Below are 9,416 nucleotides of genomic sequence, written 5' to 3' on the forward strand. Positions count from 1 at the left end.
TCCAGTGCAGTGCTGCAGGGGTCAGAGCTGCAAAGTCACCAACCCTACACAGGAATACTTGTTTTCTTCCTGGCTGGGGGCCCAGTGAGCCACGGACTCGTGAGCTGCCCTGCTCCCTGAGCCCGCCTCTCCTCCCGCGCATCCTCTGACCCAGCAGTTCAACGCTGGTGCGTCTCAGAATCCCCTGCGGAGCTGATAAGAGCACACAGGCCCCCAACACATGGGTATAGGAGAGACTGTGTGTGGCCTGTGTGTGTTTAACCAAGTTCCCCAGGTGAGTCTGATACTGTCCAAAGGTTGAGAACACTGTCTAGATGCATTTAAAGCCCAGGATACCTTTCAGCAAGAAAAATCTTACAGAGACTACTATATAAGTGAGTTCAGTGGTTCTCGCACATGGCAGGACATTATACCTACCCAAGGAGTTTTTACACTCCTGAGGCTGGAGACCCATGCCTCAGAATCTGGTTAGAGGGACTTCCCTGGTGGCACAGTGGTTAAGAATCCGCCTACCAGCGCAGGGCACACGGGTTCGAGCCCTGGTCTGGGAAGATCCCACACGCCGCGGAGCAACTAAGCCCATGCGCTACAACTACTGAGCCTGCGCTCTACAGCCTGCAAGCCACAACTACTGAGCCCACAAGCCACCACTACCGAAGCCCACGTGCCTAAAGCCTGTGCTCCACAACAAGAGAAGTCACCGCGATGAGAAGCCCGCGTACCATAACGAAGAGGAGCCCCTGCTTGCCGCCAACTACAGAAAGCCTGTGCGCAGCACCAAAGACCAAACACAGCCAAAAAAATTAATTAATTAAAGAAACAAAGCAGCAGCTGCTATTATTAAAAAAAAATCTGGTTAGATAGCCCGGGAGTGCGGCCCGGGAGCCAGGCTTTCACAGCTCCCGAGGTGTCCAAACGTGCAGCAAAGTTTGAGAAGCCCTGAGTTAGATCCAAGTTAAACGCTCAGTGGCCTCTCCTTGCCACCACCCAGTGCACCCTCTTCTCCACGCCAAGGCGTCACCACCAGACCCCAAGACCTCATGAGGATGCGCGCAAACCAACTGCCTCCACGGGCAGCAGAGAAGCCCCGCCAAGCTGGTTTGACTCAGCACGTCATTCAGCTCCGGCCGAGTAGGGCCGGCAGCTCAGAGGTAAGGACAGCAAGATTATCTTTTGTTCTGGGCAGTCTGCTCCCAGCACTGTCCCCTAAACCTCTAGCCTGGCTGCCAGCTACCTGCCCCTCCAGCCCCCAGTGCAATACAGGCTGCAAGAGGGCAGGGCTTTTTGTCTGTTTGCTCAGAACCGTACCCCTGGTATGGAGAACAGGACGCAGCACTTAGTATGTGCTCAACAGACATTAGCTGAATAAATGAATGAATGAGTGAATGTGACTGGGAATGGGTCCTGGGCTTGTTGTATCCTTCCTGAGAACACGTGCAATTCTATGGGACATTCTGGAAAGACCAAAACCCCCAAAGGCCCCAAGAGATGGAACTCCAGGTATCAACCAGGTGGCTGGCCAGGAAGATTCCTTAGAGCTGGGAATCTCAAGAGAGCTCAATTCACCCCAGGGACGTTGGAGTGCGTCTAGCTGGAGTGGGTCTAATCTATGGCTTCAAACTTTTCTGCAGAGCACTATGGCTTCCACTAAGGACTTGAAGGGTCTCCATGGAAACAGTGGGGTTGGATGGGCAGGACACCCCACTCTCAAAACATCCACCAAGAGCATTCCCTGATAACCTGTTTCACATATGCAGCTCCAGGTAAGTTTCCATTAAAAGAAAGGATGTTGGGTTTTTTGTTTTGTTTCTGTTTTTAATGTTTGAAACAACCCTTGCTATCTTGTTTAGCTAAACAAGTAAATCTTTTACTTTCTTTATCAAGACCGAGTGTGTGTCTTCCAGCTGGAGGGAAAGGGAGGAGCTGACGCCAAGGCACCATCCAGAGGGAAGCTTCTGTTTGGCGTTACCTGTGCCTGCAGTCCAAGGAGGAGAAGGGCCCAAGACCTCTCTCCAGATGCTCCACATTCCTACATCCTCATCCTTTCCTGCCCCTGTCAATACAGATACAAGGCTGTGGGAATGAGAAATGAGATGGCATCACTTCTCAGCTCAAACTGCCCGAAGACTGGTCGTGAAAAATGTCAAGGATGACATGCCCACATGGCCTTGCAGATGAGGTCCAGGCCCACAGACGTCTACCAGCCTGTAAGACTTGCTTTCCCGCCATAGCGGCAATGGTGGGACAATATATCATGTGCTAAGAAAACTCTTACTTGAACTTCAAATATATGGATCCTGGGTAGTAGTGATAATAAGCAATACTTTCCAATTTTCTCCATTAGATGGTATGCTTGTTAAGAAGACATAAACTTACTTAGGTCTTTACTTCTAGAGCCTAACACACAGTAGGTGGCCCATAAATCGCCGTTGTTTCCCTCTATTTCATATATGTCAATTAATAATCCAACAACTCTATAATAGAGACTGCCATTGACTTTATTTTGTAGTTATAGAAATTGAGAATCAAAGAGGGTAGATGAAGCCCCAAGTTATAATTAGCCTAAAATGGAACCAGGAACAGAATCAGAATCTTAACCCAAGTCTTCCTCATCTAAATCCTACACTTTTTTTTTTTAGCCACACCCTGCAGCTTGTGGGATCTTAGCTCCCTGACCAGGGATGGAACCCGTGCCCCCTGCAGTGGAAGCACAGAGTCCTAACCACTGGTCCACCAGGCAAGTCCCCCTAAATACTACACTCTTGCAAATGCCTAAGGCTTATGGACAGAGTCTAAATGGAGCACTAGAGGAAGACAGGAGTCCAATTCTGTAGGCCTCAGTCTCCAGCGAGGAGTCTTCATTTGAGAAGACCCAAGAGGACTATCTCCCATGGGCTCTTGGCCCTGAAGGCTGAAGCGCTTTCTAGGGCATCTTTTTTTTTTTTTATCTTTTATTTACTTTTTTATACAGCAGGTATTTATTAGTTATCTATTTTATATATATTAGCGTATATATGTCAATCCCAATCTCCCAATTCATCCCACCACCATGACTCCCCCACCCTGCATTCCCCGCTTGGTGTCCATACATCTGGTCTCTACATCTATGTCTCTATTTCTGCCTTGCAAACCTGTTCATCTGTACCGTTTTTCTAGATTCCACATATATGCCTTAATATATGACAGCTGTTCTTTCTAACTTACTTCACTCTGTATGACAGTCCCTAGGTCCATCCACATCTCTACAAATGACCCAATTTTGATCCTTTTTATGGCTGAGTAATATTCCATTGTATATATGTACCACACCTTCTTTATCCATTCATCTGTTGATGGGCATTTAGGTTGCTTCCATGTCCTGGCTATTGTAAATAGTGCTGCAATGAACATTGGGGTGCGTGTGTCTTTGTGAATTACCGTTTTCTCTGGGTATATGCCCACTGGTGGGATTGCTGGGTCATATGGTACTTCTATTTTTAGTTTTTTAAGGAACCTCCAGACTGTTCTCCGTAGTGGCTGTATCAATTGACATTTCCACCAACAGTGCAAGAGGGTTCCCTTTTCTCCACACCCTCTCCATCATTTGTTGTTTGTAGATTTTCTGATGATGCCCATTCTAACCGGTGTGAGGTGATACCTCATTGTAGTTTTGATTGGCATTTCTCTAATAATTAGTGATGCTGAGCAGCTTTTCATGTGCCTCTTGGCCATCTGTATGTCTTCTTTGGAGAAATGTCTATTTAGGTCTTCCCATTTTTTGAGTGGGTTGTTTTTTTAATATTCAGCCACATAGGCTGTTTATATATTTTGGAGATTAAGCCTTTGCCCATTGATTCGTTTGCAAGTATTTTTTCCCATTCTGAGGGTTGTCTTTTCATCTTGTTTATAGTTTCCTTTGCTGTGCAAAAGCTTTTAAGTTTCACTAGGTCCCATTTGTTTATTTTTGTTTTTATTTGCATTATTCTAGGAGGCGGGTCAAAAAATATCTTGCTGTGATTTATGTCAAAGAGTGTTCTTCCTATGTTTTCCTCTGAGTTTTATAGTGTCCAGTCTTACATTTACATCTTTAATCCATTTTGAGTTTATTTTTGTGCATGGTGTTAGGGAGGGTTCTAATTTCATTCTTTTACATGTAGCTGTCCAATTTTCCCAGGGCCACTTATTGAAGAGACTGTCTTTTCTTCATTGTATATCCTTGCCTCCTTTGTCATAGATTAGTTGACCACAGGTGTGTGGGTTTATCTCTGGGCTTTCTATCCTGTTCCATTGACCTATATTTCTGTTTTTGTGCCAGTACCATATTGTCTTGATTACTGTAGGTTTGTAGTATAGTCCGAAGTCAGGGAGTCTGACTCCTCCAGCTCCGTTTTTAATCCCTCAAGACTGCTTTGGCTATTCGGGGTCTTCTGTGTCTCCATACAAATTTTAAGATTTTTTTGTTCTAGCTCTGTGAAAAATGCCAGTGGTAGTTCAATAGGGATTGCACTGAATCTGTAGATTGCTTTGGGTAGTAGAGTCATTTTCATAATATTGATTCTTCCAATCCAAGAACATGGTATATCTCTCCAACTGTCTGTGTCATCTTTGATTTCTTTCATCAGTGTCTTATAGTTTTCTGAGTACAGGTCTTTTACCTCCTTAGGTAGGTTTATCCCTAGGTATTTTATTCTTTTTGTTGCAATGGTGAATGGGATTGTTTCCTTAATTTCTCTTTCTGATCTTCTGTTGTTAGTGTATAGGAATGCAAGAGATTTCTGTGCATTAATTTTGTAACCTGCAACTTTACCAAATTCATTGATGAGCTCTAGCAGTTTTCTGGTGGTATCTTTAGGATTATCTATGTATAGTATCAGGTCATCTGCAAACAGTGACCATTTTACATCTTCTTTTCCAATCTGTATTCCTTTTATTTCTTTTTCTTCTCTGACTGCCATGGCTAGGACTTCCAAAACTATGTTGAATAATAGTGGCGAGAGTGGACATCCTTGTCTTATTCCTGATCTTAGAGGAAACCCTTTCAGTTTTTCACCACTGAGACTGATGTTTGCTGTGGGTTTCTTATATATGGCTTTTATTATGTTGAGGTAGGTTCCCTCTATGTCTAGGACATCTTTAAGAGCCGGGCATCCTGCTGCCTCCTGCCCTATCTCCAGCTCTGAGTCACACTTGTCAGACTGTCCCCAGTGATCAGATCAGAGTGGCTCTGTCGGCTGTCTGTGCCTTGACTCACTTGGGACAACAGAAAAGGAGAGAACTTGGCTGACCTGGTTTAGTCCCCAACCTTCCACACCAGTGACGAGCAGGACATTCACCATAAGACTCTCCGAAGTGCCCCAGAGTCTGGGGAAGACATTAGGTGAGGTGAGAAATCGGCTGCCCAGGAAACACTCCAGGTCTGAACACTCCAAATGCCTAACAATAGGTTCCTGATCATAGGTAACTATAGGCTCTAATAATATACAGGCCCTAGTAACAGAACAGGCTTCGGGGCTACACCCTGAAATAGGCTTTAACGTTTACCAACGGGAGACAAAGGTTGATTGAACTGGGATATGGGATATGTTTCCGGCTACATTTGCAGGCATCACCTACAGATAAAATGACATCCAGTGGAAGGAAGGGACATCTCTTCCTGATGCTTCATTTTAGGAGCATGAAAGCTTTTCCTAGAAGCTCCGCAGAGACATCCCCTCATGTTCCTTCGAAGAATAGCAACACATGCAGGGACCTAAACCAATCTCTGGTAAGAGATATGGGAACACCACGGTTGACTCTGACGAATCAGGATTTGTCCCTGAAGCTGGGGATGGACTCACTCATTCCTGAATCCTCCTTCCAGGAAGCGGGGAGGTGGGTGGGCGGGGGATACACAAAGAAGCTAAAGAAGAGGAAGAGGAGGAGGAAAGGAAAACAGTTCTGTAAACCACCACCAGTGTCTGTTATGAAGTTAAATTATTCCACTGCTTGCTGTTCCTATCATGCAACCATTAAAATAATTATTAAAAACGATGGGGCAGCATGGTCATGTCTCATAATTTAATAAAGATGAAAAAACCGGGAGACAAAAACGTACGTGTACGAGGTGTGCAGCACACAAATGTGTCTGTATGTGGATAATATTGGAAATCACATGCCACAATGAAATTAATTCAGAGGCACGTTAGATAGAGGGATTGAGACTTACTTCATTTTTCAATTTCCCAAACATCTTGTAATGTTGGAAAATGTTAATAATTGTAATACGTGAATAATTAATAAAACAAAAAACAGCCTATCAGTTGAACGTAGCTCTGATGGAGATATAGGAATCAAGCAGAGCGTGTGGATATTCTAGCCTAGGTCAGGCTCAGAGAGACTCTGAGAGCCACATGCTGCGTTGGAGGGAATGATTTCTCAAGGCGAGATTCTGAGCATGTGGGCATCTCTCTAAACAAAATTAAGTTTGTGTTTTGTTCCTACACCAGAGCATGTTGTTTTTAAAAAAAAAAAAAAAAAAAGCTTAATGAACTTATACTACGTGTGAAGGGTATGTATGTTCTGGGTGGGCAGCTGGACATTAAATATAGACTACTCAGTCCACCCAGAATTCGCTCTTGAAAACACCAGAGGGAACTGGAACAGACAGGTGCTGATCCTCCGGAGCAACCAGGCCTGGGGCCTGCTGCGTGCTACCCAGCAGGAGAGACAAACAGGGGTTTCAAAAACCAACCCAGAATCTCAAGGGTCGAGGGCAGGCACTTTGCCTATAGGTGTTGATTCTCACTCGGGCAACTCTCTGTAGCGAGACCCCAGGATGATGTGCAGCAGATTTTTACATATATATTAAGTTCAGCTGGTCTCAGAATATAAAGGGATTTGTCTAAAATGGAGGGGTCCCCAATTAGTTGCCCCCACGTGGACCCAGGCTCAGGAAAGGCTGGAGTGGCAGAAGATGGTTAGCTCACACTGGCAACCATAATCCGTTCTCAGGAGGGACAACCACACTCGGGAAAGCCCTGGACATGTGGCGCCCCTCAGAGTGTCCTCTGTTTCGGGAAGGATGCTGTCAGCTGCATGTAACAGACAGCCCCATCTCAAAACACCAAGGCTGAAGACAAACATTATTTAACACAAGGAGTCCAGAGCTGGGTGAGCAAACGCAGCTGCCCAGCAACACCTTCAAGGATGAAGAGGATCCTCTCCATCTTCCAGTCCCACTACCTTCAGCCTGGGCTTTGCTCTCTGACTCACTCCCTTCCTGGTAGCAAGACGGTGGTCCCCAGTGCAGCGTGACACGCAAACACAGTAACATCCAGAAGAAGAAAAGATGACCTTCCATTCCTGTGTGTCTCCTTCTGACAGTGAGGAAGCCTCTCCCAGAAACCCCTGCCACACGCCTCTCACACCTCCGTGACCACAACTGCACCAAGTGCTCGAGCCCAAACCAATGACCGGCGAGGGGAGCCGCCGTCGCGAAGGACCGGGCCACGTGAAGGGCGGACGCACCGGATGGAGGCAGAATTCCACTGGAAAGGGGGAGGGGGACATCCTGGGTATGAAGCAAGGCACGGCTACACCCAGGCACCGAGGCTCCTGACATTGCCCCCGTCCCCTACAGCACCAACACAGCTCCCTGGCCCCTCCCACCGTCTCCGTCGCATAGGCCTGTTTTCCAGTCTAGCCACGCGTCAGAAACTCTCCTTGCCGACAGGTCTTACCTGGAGAGCGTCACAGCTTCTGTGGGGCTGGCTGGGAGCTCCTGCCTCAATCAGAACTCCTTCCTCTCCTGGATCCCACACCACCGCCCTCATACTCACCGCCATCCACCTCCTATATTAGTCAGCTAAGTGGCTTCTGTCTTCCCCAAACCAGACTTTGAGCTTCCCGGGGACAGACACTACGTCCAGTTCACGTCTCGGTGCCCACAGTGCCCAGCTCTCCACCTCGTGCTCTGCGTTTGTCCACCTAAATCCACCAGAGCTCTGCACCAAGTAGCTGAGATCCAAGCGCCCACCTAGTGCATCCACATCCTGCTCCTCAAGGCCGACGCCTACACTCCTAGTTAAAAACAAAGTTACTGTGAAGCGAGGCGGGAGGTTGCGCCCTGCACCTGCCCGCTGGTTTCCAGCACAGGTGGACGGGGTCTGTATCCTTGAGATGTTACAGAGCAGCAGATGGAGGCACCTGGGCCACCGTGAGGGTCCCCTGAAGCTTCTCCCCCAGCCTCCAGCCCAGAGAGGGACAGGGTCACCTCAAAGCAACTATCTCAGAAACACACAGAGCATGCAGGAGATGTGCTAATTCCTTAACAAAGACTTCATCTTATAAACTAAGTTCAAACCAGGTTGGTTACTGGTCATTCCTATGTGAAGAGTGTTGCCCTGCCAGTGCTCAGGACTACCAGACCCTTTGCTTCAGAATTCCTCTCCCTTCTTGCACACAACAGCCCGTGATGCAACAGAAGACAGAGCTCCTATCTCCCATCCCTGATTCTGAAGCTAAGGCCCGAAACTCCTGCATGGTTCTCCACATGACAGGGGGAATCCTCTGAGCTGCCTGGGTGGCCTCACTCATCGCAAAGAACTCTAGCTGGCCAGTGTTACCTAAAAATAAGAGAGCAGAGCCCGATACTCTAGTGATGGTGTGTAGCCAAAGCAGAAAAGACGGAGACTTTCCCTTCCCCAGTTAGATGTTAAAGGAACCCACGGATGCACTAAATGTCCAAGTGACTATTCCCAACTTCCCAGTTTGGAAAGGGAATCAGCTCTGAAGTCAGTTCAGAGGTACATTCAAAACCCAGGTCAGCCACTGATCGGTCGGTCTGCTGTGTGACCTCGAGAGCAGGTCAAATCACCTCTCTGAGCTTCAGTTCCCTCATCTCTAAAATGTCCATCATGATACTGACCTCACAGGGTTGTTGGGACAATCTCATTAAAAGAGAACGCATTCAAAGAACCCAGAACGGAACATGAGCTCAGTAAGCGGGAGCCACGACTCCTGTTGCCACTAAAAGCATTAAACCCTAAGCTGTTTTCCTACATGCTGTGCCCCCTTCCTGTACCAACCACCCCAAGGTGAGTACAGAGGTCACAGAACGTCACAGCTGAAACTGCTCTCAGATACCAACTTAGCTCCATGGTTCTAACTCCACTGGGAAGTCACTGGGAAGAATGACATCCTGTTGCCTGTGGGGTCAGCAGATGACGGAGCCCACTGCCAGAATGAAAGAATGACATCCTGTTGCCTGTGGGGTCAGCAGATGACGGAGCCCACTGCCAGAATGAAAAGCTCAACAGGCGCAAGTACGCTAAAGGCACCAAGACGCTGGCTGCGTACCCGTATGAAGCGTCCCAGCTGAAGAATTGAGCACCGCCCTCGTCCCGCCAGCCCGCGCTCTTCCCGTAGCTCAGCAAAGCGGAAGCCCTTCTCTCTTTCCC

Source organism: Lipotes vexillifer, unplaced genomic scaffold (genome assembly GCF_000442215.2).
Source record: "Lipotes vexillifer unplaced genomic scaffold, Lipotes_vexillifer_v1.1 scaffold1387, whole genome shotgun sequence".
In the NCBI taxonomy this organism is placed as follows: Eukaryota; Metazoa; Chordata; class Mammalia; order Artiodactyla; family Lipotidae; genus Lipotes; species Lipotes vexillifer.